Source organism: Strix uralensis, chromosome 4 (assembly GCF_047716275.1).
Source record: "Strix uralensis isolate ZFMK-TIS-50842 chromosome 4, bStrUra1, whole genome shotgun sequence".
Classification (NCBI taxonomy): domain Eukaryota; kingdom Metazoa; phylum Chordata; class Aves; order Strigiformes; family Strigidae; genus Strix; species Strix uralensis.
In genome coordinates, this window is record NC_133975.1 from 64,090,710 (window position 1) to 64,103,867 (window position 13,158).

The 13,158-nt window shown below is 43.0% G+C and overlaps 1 long non-coding RNA gene across 1 annotated transcript; it reads left to right on the top strand.

The window, feature by feature from the left end:
- The first annotated feature begins 4,524 nt into the window (after nucleotides 1-4,524).
- On the top strand, nucleotides 4,525-12,159 carry LOC141942175 (uncharacterized). Its single transcript, XR_012628554.1, has 3 exons — nucleotides 4,525-4,677; nucleotides 8,692-8,842; nucleotides 11,913-12,159. It is a non-coding gene; the product is annotated as an uncharacterized LOC141942175 (long non-coding RNA).
- The last annotated feature ends 999 nt before the right edge of the window (nucleotides 12,160-13,158 follow it).

Here is a 13,158-nt window from a genome sequence, read left to right on the forward strand (position 1 = left end):
TAAAAGTACACCTAGAAAGAAAATTTTGAAACACAAAGAATTACGAGAGTAAGAAATTGAAAAAGAGGGACAGGTAACTAGATAAAAGTAGACATAGAAAGAAAAATTTAAAAGCTATGTGGTTCATGACAGACACGAAAGAATTAGAAAATAGGAACAGGAACTGCATAAAAGTAGACACAGAACACTTCAGCAACAGCATTAAAGAAATAAAGGAAAAAATTTAAAAATAGGAACAGCAAACTAAACCGGAGAAAGATAAAGCAAATTTAAAAACCAATAGGGTACCCAACAGACAAGAAAATTAAAATATAGGGATGGGAGCTTGATAAAAGTAGACAGAAAATTTTAAAAGCAACAGCACTAAGGAAAGACAAGAAACAATTAAAAAATAAAGTGAACAGGGTAAAAGTAGACATAGAAAGGGCATTTTTAAAAAAAGATAAAGAAAATAAAGGAAAAATTGAAAAATAAGGACAGTGAAGTAAAACAGAAACATAGAAAGTAAATTTTAAAAAGCGATGGGGATTAAGAAAGGCGAAGAATAAAAAACAGAGACAGAAAACTAAATAACACCAAACATTAAAAAAAATTAAAAGCCATGAGGTTGAGAGGAAAAAAATTAAAAATATGAGCATCATACTAAATGCAGACATAGCAAGTACATTTTTAAAAGCAATGGGGTACATGACAGACAGAAAGGAAATAAAACATAGAAATAGGGAGCTTGATAAAGTAGGCAAAATCTGAAAATCCAAGGGATTTAGAGACAAAAGCATATAAAAATAGAGAGAGCAAGCTAAATAAACAAAGATATAAAGATAAAATTTAATAAGTGAGGACACTAATGCAATAAAGACATTGGGGCATTAAGAGAACTAATTAAAAATAAAGACATTGAAGGGAAATAGATAGGCATAGAAGGAACATTTTCAAAGTGTAGGCATTGGGGAAAAAAGGGTAAAATTATGACAGAGCCAGGGAACTAGAACAGAGATGTAGAAAGAAAATTTAAAAAGCAAGGGCACTTAGGAAAGACAAGAAATTTTTTAAAACTGCAAAGGGAATAAAAGCAGCATGGAAAGAAACTTTGACAAGCAAGGGGGATTAGGGAAATAAAGGGGGAAATTAAAACACAGAGACAGCAACTAAAACAGACGTAGAAAGAAAATCTAAAAAGCAAGGGCACTAAGGAAAAACAAGAAATCATTAAAAAATAAAGACATCGAAGGGAAAAAAGTAGGCATAGAAGGAACTAAAAAGCAAGTGCTCTTAGGAAAATAAAGGGAGAAACTAAAAAATAGACACAGCAAACTAGAAGAGATGTAGGAAGAAAATTTAAAAAGTGAGGGCACTAAGGAAAGAAATAATAAACTGCAAAGGGAATAAAAGTATTCATAGGAAGAATATTTTAAAAGCAATAGGCATTAGGGAAATAAAGGGAAAAATTATAAAACACAGACAGCCAACTAGAATAGAGATGTAGACAGAAAATTTAAAATGTGATGCCATTGAGGAAGAACTAGAAATTAAAAGGAAAGGACAGCAAAATAAATATGGTGAATGGGATAAAAGTAGACAGAAAATCTTAGTAACAATAGCAAATAAGGAAATAAGGAAAAAATTAAATACCAACAGCTAACTAAAAAGGAGACATAAAAAGAAAATCTAAAAAGTGAGGGCAAAGAAGCAAGACAAGGAATAATATTTTTAAAGCCAGCAAAGGGAAAAAAAGTAGGCATAGAAAGAACTTTTTAGAAGTGAGGGTGATTAAGGAAATAAAGGGCAGTAATAAAAAATAGGGTCAGTGAACTAAAACTGAGACATAGAAAAAATAACTAGCAAGAGAGGGCACTAAGGAAAGACAAGAAATAATTAAAAAATAAAGGCAGACATATACAGACCACAAACAGGATAAAAGTAGACAGAACATTTTAAAAGCAATGGTGATTAAGGAGATAAAGAAATTAAAAATAGCAATGGCAAACTAAAATGAAAACATAGAAAGAAAAGTTAAGTGATGCTACTAAAATAAGAACAAAAAAAATTAATTTAAAAATAAAGACAGTGAACAAGATAAAAGTAGAAAATATCAAGTGCCAAGTGATTAAGGCAGGAAAGAACTGAAAAACAGAGCCAGCAAAATAAAAGACAAAATAGAAAATTTTAAAAGGGCACTAACGAAAAACAGAAAAAATAATGAAAATATAAAGACAGCAAAGGGAATAAAAGTAGGCATAGAAAGAACATTTAAAAAGCAAGAGCAATTAGGAAAATAAAGGGGAAAATTAAAATATAGAGACAGCAAACTGAAAGAGACATAGAAAGAAAATATAAAAAGTGAGTGTGCTAAGGAAAGACAGGAATCAAACAGGATAAAAGTAGAAAATCTTGAAAGCAATGGGGATTAAGGAAATAAGGCAAAAATTTAAAAATAGCAACTGTCAACTAAAATGGAGACATAGGAAGAAAATTTAAAAAGCGAGGGCACTAAGGAAAGACAATAATAAATCTAAAAACCAGCAAAAAAAAATAGGGACAGTGAACTAAAAAGACATAGAAAAAACATTTAAAAAGTGACAGCACTATGGAAAGACAACAAATAAAAGACAGTGAAATAAAACCTGCGAATGGGATCGAGGTAGAAAATTTTTAAAACGATGGGGATTAGGGAAATAAAGGAAAGAATAAAAATACAGGGATGGACAACTAAAATGCAGATGTAGGTAGAAAATCTAAAAAACTGGCAACTAAACAAGAAAATAAATCATTTTTAAAAGCCAGCGAAGGGGAAAAAAGTAGGCATAGAAAGAACTTTTTAAAAGCAAAGGGGATTAAGGAAATAAAGGACAGAAATAAAGAACAAGGACAGCGAACCAAAACGGAGACATAGAAAGAAAATCTAAAAAGCAAGGGTGCTAAGAAAAGAGAAGAAATAATCTAAAAATAATCACAGCCAATGGAATAAAAGTAGACAGGAAATTTTAGAATAAAATAGGACCAAGGAAATAAGGAAAAAATTAAATCATAGCAACACTGAACTAAGAGAAGTAGAAAAAAATTTAAAAAGCAATAGCACTAAGGAAAACCCAAGATTTTAAGAGACAGCAAAGAGTAAAAGTAGACAGAAAACTTTAAAAGCAGTGGCAATTAAGGAAAGAAATGACAAAATAGCAATGGCAAACTAAAATGGAGACAGAAAATTTTAAAAGTGATGGCACTGAAGAAAAAACAAGACAAAACTATTAAAAAACCTGAAGACAGTGCATAAGATAAAAGTAGACAATTTTAAAAGCCAAGGGATTAAGAGAGGAAAGAACTAAAAAATAGCAGCAGTGAACTAAAATGCAGACATAGCCAGATTAAAAAGTGATGTCACTAAGGAAAGAGAATAAATTAAAAAATACAGACAGTGAACAGGAAAGAGGTACACCAAAAGAGGATTTTAAAAGCGACAGGGATTAGGGAAATAAAGGAGAAAAAAAAAAAAATAAAAATAGGGACTGTGAACTAGAACAAAGACCTTGAAATAAAATTTTAAAAGTGACAGCAGTAATGAAAGAAGAAACAATTAACAAATAAACACAGCAACTGGGATAAAAATAGACGGAAAGAACATTTTAAAAGCAACAGCGATTAGGGAAATAAAGGGAAAATAAATAGGGGCAGGGAATTAGTAAAAATTCTAAAAGCAAGGGGGACATGACTGACAAAGAACAACTAAATGTAAGGGTTGGCAGCTTCATAAAAGTAGACACAGAATTTTAAAATCAACGGGGTAAGGGAGAGGCAGGAAAAAAACTCAAAAACAGGGACAGCGAACTCGATAAAAGTTGACACAGTAAGAAAAATGTAAAAACCGACGGGATTAAAAACAAGGAGAAAAAAAAATAGGCTCCGCAAACTAAATAAATGAAAACATTCAAAGAAAATTTAAAAAGCGATGAGGTAGAGGACCAGCAGGAAGTAAAAAAACCACAGACTGCGACCTGGGTAAATACGGACACAGAAACTTTAGCAAGCAGCGGGGCACCGGCCGTGGGGGTAAGAAGTGCAGCGCTGGGCGAGCGGCCGGCAGGCGGCGCCCGGGCGGGCGGCGGGCGCAGGGCAGAGGGTGTCACCGGGCACAGCCCGCGCCGGGCAGCGGGAGGCCTGGACATGCCATTGCCACAGCAACGGAGAAGAGGCCAGCGTGCGAAGGATGAAAGAGTGGCGGGTGGGGGGACAGAGTGGGAGAGGCATAGAGAAGTAACGCAGAAGGCGGCCGGCTCAGGGCAGCGCTAGCAGAAGGGCAGAAAGGCCAAACTGGCGGCTCCAGGGGGCGGCGCAGGGAGGAGGCGGGCGGGGAGCGGCGGAGCGCTGCCCGGGGCGGCCCGCGCGGTCGCAAGGGGACGCCCCACTGCCCGCGCCTTCTGCGCCGCCGCCCGGGCAGGGGCGGGGCCGCTGCTGGGGCGGGCGGGGAGCCGCCGCGCATGCGCGCTGGGGGCACGGTCGCGGCGCTTCTCCGGGAAGGGGCTGGAAGCCCGCAGGAAGCCTCCTAAAACCGGCCACGGAACGACCCCTCGGGGCGCCCGCGGGGCCGCCGCGGTAGCGAAGCCGTTGCCGCGCCGCAGGCTCCCGAAAGCAATGCGGTGTCCGGCAGCCAGGGCGCGCAACTACATGTCCCGGCACGCACTGGTAAGCGCAGCATGGCCGCCCGGAAGCTGAGTGCAGGAAGACTACATCTCCCGGCATGCCCCGGGGATGAAACATGGCCGCCCGCAGGCTCCCTGCAGGGGGGCTACAGCTCCCTCCTTGCTGACCCTGCGGGGACACAGGGGCCGCCCTTTATAGGGCAGGGCCGCTGCCATCAGCCCCCCTGCCCGCCCTGGGGCTCCTCTAGCCCCGGCCCGCAGGTGGAGCCCAGCAGGAACAGGGTGCCACCACCCGACCTGCACAGTGTGTCACCTCCCCCCCGGGGTCCTTCCAGCCCCCGCCCAGTGCAAAGGAAGCACAAAACACAGCAAAAGAGAGGGCAAGTGTTTATTCAGTCGCGTACATAAGTCCCAGAAGCAAGTCTGCTCCAGGGCTCAGGGGCACCCAACACTCCCCCTGCCCCTCATGTTACCGTAAATCCGGTCTCAAAAGAACCCTCGTAAGACTTAGTTTGTAGTTTTAGAGGACAGACATTCTTTATTGCAGCACTGGATGCAGGAGACATCATTCCACCTAACGTGCATGCCAAAAGACAAAGGCACGCATATTACATACAATCAAAGAGGTGAATATTCATGTAATTTCTGGGAAGTACGCACCTATTTCCAGGTGCATATGTCAATACATTGCACAAGCATACTAAAATTTGGGGAAGGGTCTTTGAGGGGCTTCCATGGGGGTTTTTGGTGGTCTGTGGTGGTCCCTAGTGGTTGCTGGAGAGGTGTCTCTTAGTGTCCTTTCCTTGAACTCTTGAGTCTTTTTTCATATAAGGTCTTGGCTTGGCTTATGGCTCTGTCTGTAAAGTTTCGCAGCTTTCTTATTTTTGGCTTCCACAGGTGTCTGGTCAGTTATCTGCCCTCCGCAGGATGCACCCATCACAGTTGCAAAAATTATGTCTTTGGATGCATTCTTGTCTGAGGTCCCTTACGGCAATTAGCATCAACTGCTTACAAGCACCAGCTAGCAGGCATCACTCCACACCTCGGCCATGTTCCTGGAGCCACACTCATTGGTCCAGTGAAGAATAGTCAGTCAGCTCCTGGAGTGATGGGCTGCTGGGCAAAGGGTGGAGGCCACCAAAAACAGGTAGGGTGCAGGACACTAGAAGAAAGCAGAAAAGTGTCAGCTGGCTGGACAGCCGGGGTGTAGCAAGAAAGCATGATGCAGGTAACAGGATGGCAAGAGAAAGATAAGAACAGGGAGCCCAATGGAGATGGAGAAAGAAGCAGCAGGGAGAGAGGAAGAGAGGCAGCAGAAAGAGGGAGGGGGAACAGGACAGAGACCAATAAAGGAGGACAGGGAGCAGCATGGAGATGCAGAAAAAACCTGGGACAGGCAGCACAACAAAGAGGCAGGAAAAAAGAATGGGGGCCAAGAGCTGGAGCAAGAGAAAGATAAAAAGGCTACAAAGAACGGAGCAGTGAGAGAGGATGGGTGAGGGTGGATGAAACAACGGGGAGCCAGGATAGCGAACGATGGAGGGAAGGAGTGGGACAGGAAACAACACAAAACAAACCACATAGCTACATGCTACAGGGCAGAGGGAAGAATTAAGAAATAGAGACAGGGAACTGGAAAAAAAGAGAGCTGGAGAGCAAAAAGAATAGCAATGCATTCAGAAAGAAAGTGGGAATTCTAAAATAGGGTCATTTGGGAGCCAGAGACAGTGAGATGGAAAAAGGACAAAAGCAACAGGCTACAGGGTGGAGAGGGAGGAGTTCATGAATAGGGACAGACAGCCGGCCAGACAGACATAGACAAAGGCAAAAGATTGCATGGACTACAAGGCAGAGAAGGAAGAATTCAAAAACTAGGGACAGGGAACTATACAGAGAGAGGCAGAAATAAAATCCAAAAAAGTGACGAGCCACAGGGCAGAGAAGGAGGAATTGATAAATAAGGACAGGGGACCAGACAGAGCATGATGGAGAATGGAAAAAAATATAGCAGCAGGCTACAGGGAAGAGGGAGGAATTGAAGAACAGGGAGTGGGAGCCGGACAGAGACATGAAAAAATATAATTTTAAAAAAGTGATAGGCTACAAGACACATAGGAAGGAAATAAAAAATAGCAGCAGGGAGCTGGACAGAGACACATGGAGACAGACAGACAAATAGCATGGGACTATGGGACTGAAAATGTGGAATTAAAACACAGAGAGAGGGAGCTGGCCAGAGAGAGTGAGGTGGGGGACAGACAGGCTACAGGGCGCAAAGGGAGGATTTAAGAACTGAGGACAGGGAGCTGGACAGAGAGAGATGGAGATTGCAGGAAGAAGAGGGAGGAATAAATAGGGACAGGGATCTGGACAGAGAGGGACAGAGAAGGGCAAAAATAGCGACAGAGTACAGGGCAGAGAGGAAGACTTTAAAAATGGGGGCAGTGACACATAGAGAGATGGAGCAAAGAAAGAAAGAAACGGGCCAATTTCTGCCAAGGGAGGCAGCGAGCTCCTAGCACCACTCTGTCAGGGACGGCTTTGAGGGATCCTTCCTCACTGCGGGCTCTGAGTGCAAAGGAGACAGAAAATGTTCATTCATTAATGTGTGTCAGTCCCAGGAGTGAGCCTGCTATGGAGCTCGGTGCCTGTACATTCACCCTTCCCCTGGAACAAGTTGGCAGTTATTACTGGAGCAGCAAATATAGGGAACAAAAATACAGTGGTGGGGAGCAGGACAGAGGAACAGAAGGGGAAAAATAAGATGAGGGAGAAGAACTGAGGAGCAGAGAAAGAAAGGTACATGGAAAAGGACAGTGAGATGGAGAAATCAATAAAAAAGGGATGAGGAGCCCTGCGGGGACATGGCAGAAGAAAAACAGGGTCAGGGACCAGGATGGAGTGGCAGATAACAAAGCCTAAGAGAGAACAGGACAGAGAGTTGGGGAAAAGACAAGGAGAGAGAAACAGAGTGAGCACAAGAGGGATAGGGAGCAGGACAGGGAGATGGAGCAAGAAAGGAAAAAGACAGGAGGAAGAACAAAGGGAAAGAGAGACAAGGGCAGGGAGCAGGACAAAGGGATGGAAGAGGAAAAAAATAATGATGGGCTGAAGGACAGAGATGGAGAAATTAAAAAATAGACACAGGGAGCATGACAATGACAGAGAGAGAAAAATGGGACAGAGCGCGGGACAGAGAGCAGCACCGGCTAGAAAAAAACAACTGACGGACGATCTATGGTAGCAACAGGCGCCCGAGGTGCAGTACCGGCGCTGGGTCGCCGGGCGGCAGCAACACCTTAACGATCCTTCTGTGAGCATGGGGTAGGATGAGAAATGAATGACAGCTCAGACCAGTTTATAGCAGCCAAAGACGGCAACTACTTACTGGGAGTACAGGGCTCACATTTCTTTGCCCTGGGAGTAGCAGCAGCGAGTCAACAGATACTAGAGAGAAATTTTTAAAAAACACGACAACACAGTCCCCACCCTGAAGGCAGGAGGGAACAGAGACTTAAAGCTGCTTTTCCAAGAGGGGCAACTATGTTTAGAAGGAAACAGCATGTCCGAGGAGACCAGATGCAAACGGCTGATCTGGAAATGGGCAATATGCTGCAGACCCTTGGGCTTTGTTGTGCCATCTGCACCTTTCCTCACCTCTGTGCTATCAGTACTCTGCTCCCCTCATCCTACATCCACACAAGGGTTCCTGTGCAGTGCTTGTCACGTCAGTAAGAGACACCGCACCCTGCCCTCCAGAGTGCAAAGTAATAAGACATAAAGCAGGGAAGGCAGAGGCATGTCGGTATATTAGATGTCCTCAGCAGATGACGACAGAGCCCTGGAGGTTCCATCTTGGCTCTGTACACAATGATCTCGGCAGTTCGTACACAGGGCGAAGTTAACCTGAGAATGAGTGACAGGGTGTAGCAGTTTCTGCAACAATCATACTGTCCACACAGAGTAAGAGGTGAGAGAAGGGGGCCTGCTGGGTCCCTTGAAAGGCAGAATTGCTGTAGATTCCACCAGAGCTGTTTCACTCTTCTGTCTTTGGCAGTTACTTCCCAGAAGTTGGGAGACGGGTATATTTTCAAGGCCCATACTGCTGCTTACAGGACAAAAGGCGCTATGAAGCAGTAATGAAGAACAAGGATGGCCTGTCGAGATGGCAGCAATAACATGGGAGCCTAAAGCATTAGCCAGGCAAGGTTTGCAACTGAGCTTGTTTGTGGTTTAACCCCAACAGACAACGAAGCCCACAACTGCTCACTCACACCCCCCGCCCCCATGAGGATGAGGGAGAGAATCAGAAGGGTAAAAGCGAGGAAACCCATGGGTTGAAATAAAAACAGTTCAACAACCAGAACCTCTTCTAAGGAAAAGAGGAGAAAAAAAATACCAAAGAGGAAAACAAAACCCAGAAAAGTGATACAAACGAAGACAACTGCTCACCACCCCCTGCCCAGGCAGTCCCCGAGCAGCAGCCGCCCCACCAACCTCCCCCCTAGTTTTATTACTGAACATGACATCACAGAGTCTGGAATACCCTTTGATCAGTTGAGGTCGGCCGTCCCAACTGTCTGTGCACCCCCAGCCTGCTCACTGGCAGGGCCGGGCGAGGAGAACAGCCCCGGACACTGTGCGAGCACTGCTCAGCGGTAACTGAAACACCCCTTTGTCATCAGCACTTTCCAGCACAAATCTGCAAGGTAGCAGGAGGGAGAGTGCGATTTGAGCGGGGTGCAGGGAAGTGGGAAGGTGGGTGTGTCAGAGCTGGGGGCGGGGGTGAAGAATGGGCAGATGAGGGCCTGCAGGCAGCACCTTGGGTGTTCAGAAGGGTTATGCAGGGGACAGGGCCAAATATGGGGAGGGGAACAGGGGTGGAGGGGGGATGTGAGATTGGAGGGCATGGGATGTGGGGGAAAACCTCACGCAGCGGAGCTTTTGGTGTAAAGCATTTGGGAGGGTGGAGAGACACACAGAGAGGGACAGAGGGGAGGAGAGGGACATGAATAAGGGGGAGATGGACACGGATTTTGGGTAGGTGTGGGTAAAAAGGTGCTTGGGGGGACATGCATGGGGATGACCTACACCAGGGGGTCCACCTGGGATAACCTACAGCAGATAACTCACCTGGCATAACCAGCAAGAGAGAATCCACTCCAGTAACTGACCCACACCAGCTAACCAATCCACACTGGGTAACCCGCAGCAATGCCCCTCAAACAGCCAGTGTTTCACCCCTAACGGATTTGGTGGGCTCCTTTTGGCTTTTCCATAACATAAAAATTGGGTATTTTTGCTTTTCCAAAATAATCAATTTTGGTTTTTTCAGCTTTTTTCCACAACATAAAAATTAGTGATTTTTGCTTTTGTGCATGAAAATGGGGTGGGTTTTTGGGTTTGGTTTTTTTTTTGCTTTCCAGACACACAAATCCAGGCACATTTGCCTTTCCTAGCAGTCCCAGAACCAGCTTTTGGGAATATTTTTGGGCTGTGGCAGTGGCTCCACTCTGCATGTGCCACCCTGCAGGCAAAGTCCCTGTTTGGGGGAATCTTCCCCAAAGCGGGATGGAAAAAGGGGGAAATGGAACAGGGGCAGCTTTTGAAAGCACCTTTATATCTTCACTAGAGAGGTATTTATAGGATGGGTCAAGTTTTTAAAACCTTTCTATAAAAAGGGTTTTCTGGCACTGTAAAGTATAAAGGTCTGCTATATAAGGCTTTAGGTATCTATTTACACACATATATAAATATATATGGTTTATATATATTATCTATTTATACTTATCTATATGTTTAGATTTATATAGTTTTACATATTTACACTTACATAGATTATTTCTTCACATTTGTGTGAAAATATCTACACATATTTACTTACATATTAACACTTACATAGAACATCTATTTAGACTTACAAATTTTTACAGTTCAATATCTATTTAGACCTATATATCTACTTACAATTTTATTTACTTTGACTATTTACACTTAGTATAATCACTACTTAGATTACATATAATATCTATTTAGACTTACTAAGTGTAGACAGACTTACACAGGAAGTGTAGACTGCTGTATTCAGCCTTTTTTCTACTTCAGATTTCTTCATGTATATAACTTTTTTTGCATTTTGAAGTCATTTATGTTTTAATTTATATATAGATGAGTTATTTCTGTATTTTAAAACCCTATATATCTCTCTAGAATTTGTTTATATTCTAAAATCCTTTATATAATATAGTAGATATAGGGGTTTAAATCCTTTTTTATATATAAAAGACTATTATTTTTCTATATATATAAAAATGAGTTTTTTCTCTATTTCAATGTCTCACACCTATATTCACAGTTTTTATTATTTATTAATCCTTCTCTCTTCATTTTCAGGCATTTTGGGGCTATGACCCTCCTTTTTGAGGGGGACCCCCTCATGATCCCCCATCCCCCGTTCACCTGCCCCTCCACCACATCATCACCCCCACTTGGTGAGATTGTGGTGCCCCAAATGACATCATCACCTCCCAGACCCCTCTTTATATTCACCCCCAAAAAAGGCACAAAACAAGGGAAACAGCCCCGACCTGCAGCTCATTAGTTTAATAATGCCATTTACGTATGTACACACACACACAGAAAAAGGGGAGCTCCATTAGAAAAATAAGGGGGCAGCCCCCCAAACAGTTGCAGCCCCCACAGTCCCTGTCCTGCAGGCTGGTGGCTGCCCCACAGAGTGCAAGTGTGCCAGAGGACGGTGCCACGTCTCTTGCTCAGGCTCTGCTCCGCCAGGTTCCCCCTCGATTCCCACGCTGGGACGGGCTCCTCAGGGCAACAAACGTCCCCGGTCCCTGTTGGCCCTGGCCTCTCCCCACCAGACAGCCCTCACTGACGCTCCTGCGGGGCTCCTGCGGGAAACAGAGCCGGGAGCCTCCCGACATAGGGCTGGAGGCAAACCCAGCCTAGGGGGTATCTATCAACGCCTACAACAACACATCTGAAAAACAAAAATCCCAAATTACCTTTCAGCATATTAAAAAAATAACACAGAAGAAAGGAGAGGAATTCAGTCAGAATTGGGGATAGGGTAGCAGTTGAGCTAGAGGAGGATTCTAGGTAAACAGATCAGCTCGAAATACAACACATCCTTTAAAAGCTACAGTGGTTTGAACACTGAGAATCAGTATTAAGACTAATTGATATGATTTTGAACACATTCTTAGCATAAAAGTAAACACTCTTGGTGGAGCTGGAAAACATCTCATCCCTTCCTTACAGCACTGCTGCAGGGAGCGTGAGGTTGCAGAATAAGGTCGCACCATAATCAGAATGTACAGCTTATGGATCTACCACGACAGCTACAGCCCTTGCACTGCTGCTGCACATCTTGCTTGGTCAATAAAATCAGAAGTGAAGTGTGAAACTTTAAAGAGTAAAATAAAAAATAAAGAATAAATCTCAGTAATTCACTTTATACTAAGATGTGCATATGTTTAGACACATCCAATAAAAATACTTATACAGGTATTTGATTTTCCTTTCGCATTATTTTAACTTGCATAGCTGTGAATTGATACCATTCAATTATCTCCAAAATACACAGTTATAAATTGACTAAGGCTTTTTTGTGTGTTACATAATTAGGAGGGACATCTGGCCAGCTGTACTGCTCAAGAGTGATGCTACTGAGCTGCCAGGGAAACACGCCATTGCAAGCAAGACAGAAATAAAGTACTTCAAAGCGCTCCATCAAAATACCAGGAAAACCCACCTGTAACATTCAGTTGCCTCTCTTTTTAGACATTTAGAACAAATACCTAACTGCTTAAATACACCTAACACATTTTATGCTACAGCTGTTTGGCAGTTACAGTTTAAACAATGCAAGTCAGTTTGTAAATTATACAATTTTAACTTCTTTTTAAAGTTTCATTTATTATAGAAAAAATCAGTGAGATAAGAGATCCCCCATACGTTTTTAGTTTTGAAAAGAAAAATACATTCAAACCCCCAATGCCACAATAAGGCTACCTAGAAGGACTGACAGATTTGCTAATGCTTCTGGCCATAGTGAAGCATGCAGAAGAACATGTTTTTATGATATCTCAACTGTTACAACGGAGTACCCAAAGACCAGCGATGACATTAACTTTTGGAAGATATGCTGTGCTTGGGTCTTGGAAAGGAAATCGACTTTTTCTTATTTTTATAGAGAGTGAAAACTCTTGTTGATGACTTCTATTGCCACGTACATAATCTCTGAAGATCCTCTCTGATGGGAAGATCTTTGAATGTGAACGATTTGCATTCTGGAAAATCTTTTTCAACTGAAGTCAAAATTACACACTGTAGGTTAAGGAAAAAGGACATGATTGAAGCCATAACTCACCATAAACATATCGGGACTCACCGCTGCTAGCTACAAGGCTGCAAATGCTTCTTGGTAAAGCCTGGAAAACATATGGAATCGTCACCAATTTGTCCCAATTTGTCCATGTCTCTTCTTTGACCTTGATTGCTTTTA